The sequence below is a fragment of the Argiope bruennichi genome, chromosome 7, assembly GCF_947563725.1.
Source record: "Argiope bruennichi chromosome 7, qqArgBrue1.1, whole genome shotgun sequence".
NCBI lineage: Eukaryota > Metazoa > Arthropoda > Arachnida > Araneae > Araneidae > Argiope > Argiope bruennichi.
Window position 1 is genome coordinate 44983170 of NC_079157.1, and position 10360 is coordinate 44993529.

At 31.9% G+C, this 10360-nt stretch overlaps 1 protein-coding gene across 1 annotated transcript in view; it reads left to right on the forward strand.

Annotated features, from left to right (window-relative positions):
- The window catches only part of LOC129975052 (FAU ubiquitin-like and ribosomal protein S30), a 140644-nt gene extending 130588 nt beyond the window's left edge, over nt 1–10056 (forward strand). The window contains exon 5 of the mRNA XM_056087927.1: nt 10045–10056. The gene's annotated coding sequence lies outside the window, so the exon portion shown is untranslated. The remainder of the gene's footprint in view (nt 1–10044) is intronic.
- Nucleotides 10057–10360: the final 304 nt, after the last annotated feature.

The window sequence follows — 10360 nt, forward strand, 5'->3', positions numbered from 1 at the left end:
AATATCAACAAGCAGGAATCAACAAATTCAGTTGTGATTTTTTATACTTACTTATTTAAAACAATAAAGTTTCAGCAGTCAAGCTCAAAGAATTTTTGAGTTATTGTGTTCATAGAAGACAGACGATAAACCACTTGACGGATTTCTTTCAAAATTTAATAAGCATCTAAGTTTTAGATGCTAAAATTATGTTCCACATTGCATGTATCTAGCTCCTTGCGTTTTGTAATCATCGAGTTCAATTGTATTCGAACAACCAGACAGGCAAACTTTCTGTGAATGGATTTCTTTCAATATCAACCAATATCAACAAGCAGGAATCAACAAATTCAGTTGTGATTTTTTATACTTACTTATTTAAAACAATAAAGTTTCAGCAGTCAAGCTCAAAGAATTTTTGAGTTATTGTGTTCATAGAAGACAGACGATAAACCACTTGACGGATTTCTTTCAAAATTTAATAAGCATCTAAGTTTTAGATGCTAAAATTATGTTCCACATTGCATGTATCTAGCTCCTTGCGTTTTGTAATCATCGAGTTCAATTGTATTCGAACAACCAGACAGGCAAACTTTCTGTGAATGGATTTCTTTCAATATCAACCAATATCAACAAGCAGGAATCAACAAATTCAGTTGTGATTTTTTATACTTACTTATTTAAAACAATAAAGTTTCAGCAGTCAAGCTCAAAGAATTTTTGAGTTATTGTGTTCATAGAAGACAGACGATAAACCACTTGACGGATTTCTTTCAAAATTTAATAAGCATCTAAGTTTTAGATGCTAAAATTATGTTCCACATTGCATGTATCTAGCTCCTTGCGTTTTGTAATCATCGAGTTCAATTGTATTCGAACAACCAGACAGGCAAACTTTCTGTGAATGGATTTCTTTCAATATCAACCAATATCAACAAGCAGGAATCAACAAATTCAGTTGTGATTTTTTATACTTACTTATTTAAAACAATAAAGTTTCAGCAGTCAAGCTCAAAGAATTTTTGAGTTATTGTGTTCATAGAAGACAGACGATAAACCACTTGACGGATTTCTTTCAAAATTTAATAAGCATCTAAGTTTTAGATGCTAAAATTATGTTCCACATTGCATGTATCTAGCTCCTTGCGTTTTGTAATCATCGAGTTCAATTGTATTCGAACAACCAGACAGGCAAACTTTCTGTGAATGGATTTCTTTCAATATCAACCAATATCAACAAGCAGGAATCAACAAATTCAGTTGTGATTTTTTATACTTACTTATTTAAAACAATAAAGTTTCAGCAGTCAAGCTCAAAGAATTTTTGAGTTATTGTGTTCATAGAAGACAGACGATAAACCACTTGACGGATTTCTTTCAAAATTTAATAAGCATCTAAGTTTTAGATGCTAAAATTATGTTCCACATTGCATGTATCTAGCTCCTTGCGTTTTGTAATCATCGAGTTCAATTGTATTCGAACAACCAGACAGGCAAACTTTCTGTGAATGGATTTCTTTCAATATCAACCAATATCAACAAGCAGGAATCAACAAATTCAGTTGTGATTTTTTATACTTACTTATTTAAAACAATAAAGTTTCAGCAGTCAAGCTCAAAGAATTTTTGAGTTATTGTGTTCATAGAAGACAGACGATAAACCACTTGACGGATTTCTTTCAAAATTTAATAAGCATCTAAGTTTTAGATGCTAAAATTATGTTCCACATTGCATGTATCTAGCTCCTTGCGTTTTGTAATCATCGAGTTCAATTGTATTCGAACAACCAGACAGGCAAACTTTCTGTGAATGGATTTCTTTCAATATCAACCAATATCAACAAGCAGGAATCAACAAATTCAGTTGTGATTTTTTATACTTACTTATTTAAAACAATAAAGTTTCAGCAGTCAAGCTCAAAGAATTTTTGAGTTATTGTGTTCATAGAAGACAGACGATAAACCACTTGACGGATTTCTTTCAAAATTTAATAAGCATCTAAGTTTTAGATGCTAAAATTATGTTCCACATTGCATGTATCTAGCTCCTTGCGTTTTGTAATCATCGAGTTCAATTGTATTCGAACAACCAGACAGGCAAACTTTCTGTGAATGGATTTCTTTCAATATCAACCAATATCAACAAGCAGGAATCAACAAATTCAGTTGTGATTTTTTATACTTACTTATTTAAAACAATAAAGTTTCAGCAGTCAAGCTCAAAGAATTTTTGAGTTATTGTGTTCATAGAAGACAGACGATAAACCACTTGACGGATTTCTTTCAAAATTTAATAAGCATCTAAGTTTTAGATGCTAAAATTATGTTCCACATTGCATGTATCTAGCTCCTTGCGTTTTGTAATCATCGAGTTCAATTGTATTCGAACAACCAGACAGGCAAACTTTCTGTGAATGGATTTCTTTCAATATCAACCAATATCAACAAGCAGGAATCAACAAATTCAGTTGTGATTTTTTATACTTACTTATTTAAAACAATAAAGTTTCAGCAGTCAAGCTCAAAGAATTTTTGAGTTATTGTGTTCATAGAAGACAGACGATAAACCACTTGACGGATTTCTTTCAAAATTTAATAAGCATCTAAGTTTTAGATGCTAAAATTATGTTCCACATTGCATGTATCTAGCTCCTTGCGTTTTGTAATCATCGAGTTCAATTGTATTCGAACAACCAGACAGGCAAACTTTCTGTGAATGGATTTCTTTCAATATCAACCAATATCAACAAGCAGGAATCAACAAATTCAGTTGTGATTTTTTATACTTACTTATTTAAAACAATAAAGTTTCAGCAGTCAAGCTCAAAGAATTTTTGAGTTATTGTGTTCATAGAAGACAGACGATAAACCACTTGACGGATTTCTTTCAAAATTTAATAAGCATCTAAGTTTTAGATGCTAAAATTATGTTCCACATTGCATGTATCTAGCTCCTTGCGTTTTGTAATCATCGAGTTCAATTGTATTCGAACAACCAGACAGGCAAACTTTCTGTGAATGGATTTCTTTCAATATCAACCAATATCAACAAGCAGGAATCAACAAATTCAGTTGTGATTTTTTATACTTACTTATTTAAAACAATAAAGTTTCAGCAGTCAAGCTCAAAGAATTTTTGAGTTATTGTGTTCATAGAAGACAGACGATAAACCACTTGACGGATTTCTTTCAAAATTTAATAAGCATCTAAGTTTTAGATGCTAAAATTATGTTCCACATTGCATGTATCTAGCTCCTTGCGTTTTGTAATCATCGAGTTCAATTGTATTCGAACAACCAGACAGGCAAACTTTCTGTGAATGGATTTCTTTCAATATCAACCAATATCAACAAGCAGGAATCAACAAATTCAGTTGTGATTTTTTATACTTACTTATTTAAAACAATAAAGTTTCAGCAGTCAAGCTCAAAGAATTTTTGAGTTATTGTGTTCATAGAAGACAGACGATAAACCACTTGACGAATTGACGAACACGAAGACATAATGCGAAAAATGCGTTTTTCGAACTGAGAACTGAAACGTGGAGATTCCTCAAAATTCTTTGACTATTCTTCTTGTTCTTGACTGTTCCTGAGTTGGAATTCTTTGACTATTAAAGTACTTTTTCCATACTTTGAATACGAAAAAATAAAAATAAATAAATAAAAATAAAATAAAATAAACAATATGAAATTAAAGGACAGATTAAGATGGATAGCGTTTTGTGTAAAGGAACTCAAATCCATTCGGAAAGTTTATGAACATAACAAACAGAATAAGTGTAAATTTATTGAAATAACTATCACAATTTCATGCTGGAAAACTAAGAGAATATGAATAATAAGTTCAATTCGATCGAAATTAAACGAGCTAATATTTCCGACGAATGAACAAATTGCGAAAGGCTTTTAATTTTATATAATCTAGCCTAGCTGGTGTAAGTGCCAGACATTCAAGATGTGTTACTTAATTGTCTTGCATATGCTCCGTTCATTGTGTACATTAAACTTTCTACATGACGTCATAAGAAATCAGTTCCATGAGGTCATGGCGCTATTAAAAATGTAAATGAGCAGTTCATCTATCTAATAAATTTCGCAGCATTGTAATTTCACTTGTTTATCATTTTCGTAAACTACATCGATACTAAACAATTTATTTATTCTTTAACTTTAAACGGTGAAAGAAAACCAGGTGATCAGATGTTTGATGAAACAATGAAAATGGTTTGAACTTCAGGATAACAATGCAAATTATTGTAAAAAATTAGGCACATAAAAAAATACTTTAAAAATTCAGCAAAAATTCGTATGGCTATTAAATTGGTATAATTAAAAAGACGATTATTTTAATTTTGAAACGATGTAAAATTCATTTTCATGTAATAATATTTTCGGACATTATCGCTGAGGGGAACCAAAATTTATTTTAACTTTTAATTAGTTAATTTTTTTTTAAAAATCTTTCATAGGTATACATTTCAATCCTCTAAAGTATATATGCCAAATTTTGTAACTGCAGATTAAATTGTCTGCCCTGTAGAGCTCCTACACACACAAACACTTCATCTTTATTATTAGCAGAGGAAAGATTTTCTATGCTATTTATTTAATTGTTGTCGACTGGTAAAACGTGACCAATAGATTTCGAATGCTACAACTCCATAGATGTCTTCATAAAATGGAATAGATTAGTCCAACGTCCGCAACCTTTTTCTTTTTAAAGAAACAATTTAAGAATTATATTTACCAAAGAAATGCTCACGAAGATATAATGTAACTTCTTGAAATATGAAATAAATATTTTATAAAAATTAATCTAAATGTTTTCATCAAATATATAAACCCAGTAAAATATTTACTTCATTTAAATATATAGTAACAAAATGCTTAATACGAAAATCACGTTATAGCTTAACTATTTATTAGATATAGTATAATAATTGTAATTATTTATTAACACACACGGACAGCATGATTATAACCGTTATTTGCATATATGTGCCTCAACTGCACAATAAATGCAAACGCCGACTATATATATAGCAACGAAATAATAATAATAATAAAAAAAATGCGTTTTCTTTGATTGTCACATCCAGGATATTGCTCTACGAATAGTTCGATATAAAAAAAAAAGGAATTTTAAACCAGATAATATCAGAAAGAGCTATCAGAGCTAAAGTGATCTTCCGAAAACATTCTCTCATATATTTGCGTTTAAGATTTTATACTAGAGAACGCCTTGTATGGTATTGGCGTACAATAATTACAAAATACCTTTACTTTTGGCGTGAATTTAACATTTTTAGTGAATGTATCGTGTGATCCTTGGTGAGTTATTTGGCGATTCATTCCTGACATGCAGTTAATAGGATTGATTTTTACTCAAAATCTGTCAGATGCCAATAAAATATATATTAAATCTATGTACCAAATTTTATCTACATAGCTTTCTTCATTTTGCAGTTATCATGCTAAATTATATATGAACAGTTGGACAGACATACTTCCTCTGAACGGAATTTGCTAAAAACTTAAAAGAAATATGCAAATTTGGTGTAAAGATCTTATACCAAATTGCATCCCTCTAGCTCAAAGCGTTTTTGAGTTATCTCTGTTACAGACAGACAGACGGACTTTATCCAGAAATGTGTTTTTCAAACTCAGAAAGGTCTAAAAGGTGGAGATTCGTCAAAATCTTGAGTTCGAATTTTTTGACGATTTCTATATTTTCTTTATACTATGTATCCGAGAAAGTTAAAATAAGACATTGCTATTTTCTACCTACATTTTAATGCGAATATGTTAAAATATCAGTATTCAATTAAAATATTGACAGCTCCAGACATTTCTTTCCTCAAACAAACTGTTCGTACAGATTGTGAAAGAGAATGTTTTCCGAGAATGTATATCCACAGCACGAAGGGTAAAATCCGAATGAGGGGTAAAATTCAGCAATATATCAATCGTGACTTAAAGCTGTCTTCCGTTGCCGGAGTTTAACAATGTTATCAGTTACGTCCACTTCTGAAAATTGTGGGAATTCCTTTCATTTCAGTTGACATTTCATTCAGATATTTGTTCAAATGTTATAAAGCAAGGTCATCGAAAATAACCCTAAGGGTTTTCACATGCAATCTGTTCTAGTAAATCTTTTAAGATTCTGGGGTATGTCTCCAAAGCGGGTCCTCAAATTTTACATGAAATATCTTCCTTTCAGTTTCCCTGAGAAAAACAGTTGAGGAAATCAATTTATCATGAAATAATTCCCTTGAAATTTTATTCTTTAGTTTCTATCAGAGATTTTCATTTCATAATCATTTATTTGTATTTACGCAATTTGTTCTAAAGTAGACCTGTTGCCAACAAGCCATATTGCCACTTATTAATACACTTCATTTTTAATACTATAATGTTCTTAAATGGAATCTGGTTCTCAAACTGCGGATTCAGTTGCATGCAAAATTCGATGGCAAAAGCAATCAAGTGTGAAACAAAATCAATCATGCAATGATATTTTGAATTCCCTTTGCTTTTAACTAACCACACTACTCTTAATTTCGCAAACATTTTTTTTTTTTTTTTTTTTTTTTTTTTTTTTTTTTTTTTTGGATAAGAAACTTAGGAAGAAAGAGTACCATAATCATAGAAAGATTCAACCTTGATATTTTGACTATTTTTCTTTGGAAACCCTCCATTAAACCAAAAATACAATTGATTGGATTACTGTCTATTGACTGGATTACTCACACACACACACACACGCGCGCACGCACGCACACACACACACATATACATATATAACAATCGATAAATCAGAGATAGAAAGAGATGCGCTAGATCAGAGATAGAAAGAGATAAACGAATGAAATTTGGTTTGGCCGTTTTCGGAGTATTTTTATTTTTTCCGTAAAAAAGTTTATTGTTTAAGATAAAGATAGTTTAAGAAGAGAAGTATTAAATCGAATGCAATTTACAGAATTTGAAAAATTAATTGATCCAATCAGTCTTGCTTTTTGTACGTCCTAATTAAAATTAAGCTAAAAAAAAAAATCTTTGTTCATAAATAAATACATTTTTTTTTTTTACTTTCTCCTATATGAAGTATAGAGTAAGAGAGTAATTTTTTAACACCTTTATTAGAGCGTATGCGAGAAAGTTCTGGGAAGACCACTCCTGCTGGCTTTTTTCTTTCAAGTTTTTAAAGGTAATAAGCCACTGACAAACAATAGCGACGGGAAGTGGTTAAAAAATAAAATTACAAACATTTAAATATATTTTATGTTTGAAAACTAAACTATGTCATAATTTCATGTTAAAATTACTTAATTTTAAAACACCTTGGAATTGACATAATTTTTTAACTAGCGGGATTGGTCACAAAGGAATTTTCTGGCGTAATCTGCAACTAGGGTCTTATCTCCCTCCCCCCGTTTAAATTACAGACTTCGAGTAAGATCTTAAAAGCTTTCCACTGTATTAGAGAACAATAGCTACAAAATAAAGATCTTTAGGATGAATCTAACATTTTCATTGAAGATACTGTGCGTATAGGTAAGTCATACATCTGACTTCCGTCCCGCCACGAAGTCACATGGAAAAATTACTGGATGACCGGACCGCCGCAACAACAACACTGGCGGGAACTGTGGTTGAGTCCTAAGGGCTATCACCGACCACGGTACGACCCTTCCCGAAAGAGGTACGCCCCGTCATCGATGGGAGGAGTCAGATCCTCCATCTATCTGTGTACCCTCCAGAGTGGCAAGATCCAACCACCATGCCGGAAGCATCTCATCCTCATTTCGAGGTGCCCCCCTCCGGGGGTTTATGCGTATAGGTAATTTGAATGGCTTTTTGAGAATCGATTTTGGCATGGAACTAAAATTATAATCACAAATTAACATACTGAATTTTGTTTGTTTATGTCATTTCGTTTATGAGTTATAGCGTTCATATAATGTGAAAATATAGAAAGATAGACCTTCCATTCAATCCTTTAGCAGCTTTGATTTAAAATTTGAAAAGGATCTATAATTCATATACTAATCCTGTGTACCATAATTTATCTATCAAGTTCTTTGCGTTTTGCAGTTGCCGAATTTACTTGTACTTGAACAATCAAACATCCAGACTTCCACTGATTGGATTTCGTTAAAAAGTTGGCAGAAATCTAGAAATTTACTACTTACTAAATTTCATTGATTTTTTGAGTCCATTGATGAGTCCACTTACTAAATTTCATCAGTCAAATTCATTGATTTTTATTATTATTATTATTGTGTTCACAGGCAGATATAATGCAAAAAAGTGTTATTCGAATCAAGAAAGATTTGAAACGAGGAAATTCCTCAAGATCTCGAGTTCAAATTTTACGATTTGAATACTTTCTCATCTCAAGGCCCACTAAGCTGAATGAGAAAAATGGCTAATTAGATGGAAGATGAAAATAAATGTGTAAAAATGTCAGGCGGTTTTATTTTCCAGAAAAATAAACCTCCCACTTCCTCCAAAACTCTTCCGACTTTCCGCCCAGACAATGGGAAAACCACACGAAATACCTAAGGGTCACCCTAGACAAAAGTCTAACTTTCAAATATCACATAGAAAAAAATTAGCGAAAAATATAAAAAGGCAAAAGGTGCGCTATACCCGCTTCTATGCTGGAACTCAAAACTACTATTGAGGAATAAGCTACTGTAATATAAGTCACTGTTATGCCCACTCATAATTTATGCCTTCCCTTTTATGAGGGGTGGCAGCAAAAACCCGCATCAAAAAACTTGAAACACTTCAAAATGGGACCGCCAGACAAATCTCCAACATGACTTGGTACATAAGAAACAAAAATACACTCAAAGATCTCCGGCTACTCACAATCGAAGAATTCTTTAAAAAATTATTAACCACACATTACCAAAAACTTGACTCTAACAATAACGCAGCAATTCGTGAAATTCCAACATATGACTCCAAGAGTAATAGGAATCGTAGAAGACCACAACGCTCATATCTTACAATCATGACCCACTCTGAACAAAACCCGCTAATAGCCAATGCTTAATTAGGACTAAATAAATATCACCTCTCCTAAAATTTAAATAGTCCAATTAGGCAATTATTTAGTTTTTTTTTCTTTTAATTTCAATTTACTTTAGCATTATAAGTAAATGTTAACCCCCTAAGTTAAAATATCCATAAAACAGTAGTTTACGCGTTAATTAATTATGCTCAACATATTTTGTCTGTCATTCATGCATCATTTCAGTTGAGCGGAAGATGAAAGGCCGTGAGCTAAGGAATTTCCAAAGAAAACTCTACATCAGTGGCATTGGCAATACTTTCTCTATGGTTCCTATAAGAAAAAGTAAAAAAAAAAAAAAAAAAAAAAAAAAAAAAAAAAAAAAAATTGTGAAGCGATCCCCAGCTTACCCCCTCCATCCACGGTTGCATTTTATCTCTCCCAACAATACCCCTCAGGTCAAAACGTTCGGTCTGACCTCAGTGTATTATAGTGTCGGTGAGGACCGTTCGATCCCTCTTTTAAATATGACCCCATTTTACTTTCTAGCATGCGCAAAGAAAGTATTGCAAATGCCAAATAATCCACTCTTGGGATTTATTCCCTGAATTGAGCAAAAATAATCCACTTTTAAGATTTATTCCCTGAGTCCGAGTAAAAAGAATCCATTTTTGGGATTATGTCTGGTTGTTCACGATCCCGATAACTCAAAAACACTTTGAGCTAGAAGGATGAAATTTGGTATATGAAATAACGACCGAGTTTGTATATTTCTATCAAATTTTGAATAAAATTCATTCACGGGATATCTGGCTGGCTGTTCAAGTACAAATGAATTCCACAACTGCAAAACACAATGAGCAAGTGGATGAAATTTGATAGACGGGGTTAGGACCTAAAATGTAGATATTTATTAAAGTTAGAACCAAATCTGCCAAAGGGCTGACTATCTGTCGTTTTGTATTTTTACATGCACGTGAAGGTGATAATTCAAAAACGTTACGACGTAAATCAATGAAATTCAATTCTATGACTATAACTGAAATTTTGTGTCACATTTTGGGTGTCAATCGGAAGACAAAAAGACGTCCAAAATGCATATTCTCTCTCACAATCGATTCAATAAAAATGTTAGATTCACGCCATTTATCTATATTTTTATCTAGAATTTTATGCGTGATGAAAAGGGATAAAAAAAAAGTACAGATTATGCGATAAAGTTTCGGAGAAACCACTCTTTTTGATTTATCTTAATTTTAACACTGGAAAAATTATTTCATTAAATGTATTGGTATTACAATGTACTTATTAACCCTTTCTAGGGCCGTGGAAAGTATGCTTCCCACCAAATTTATC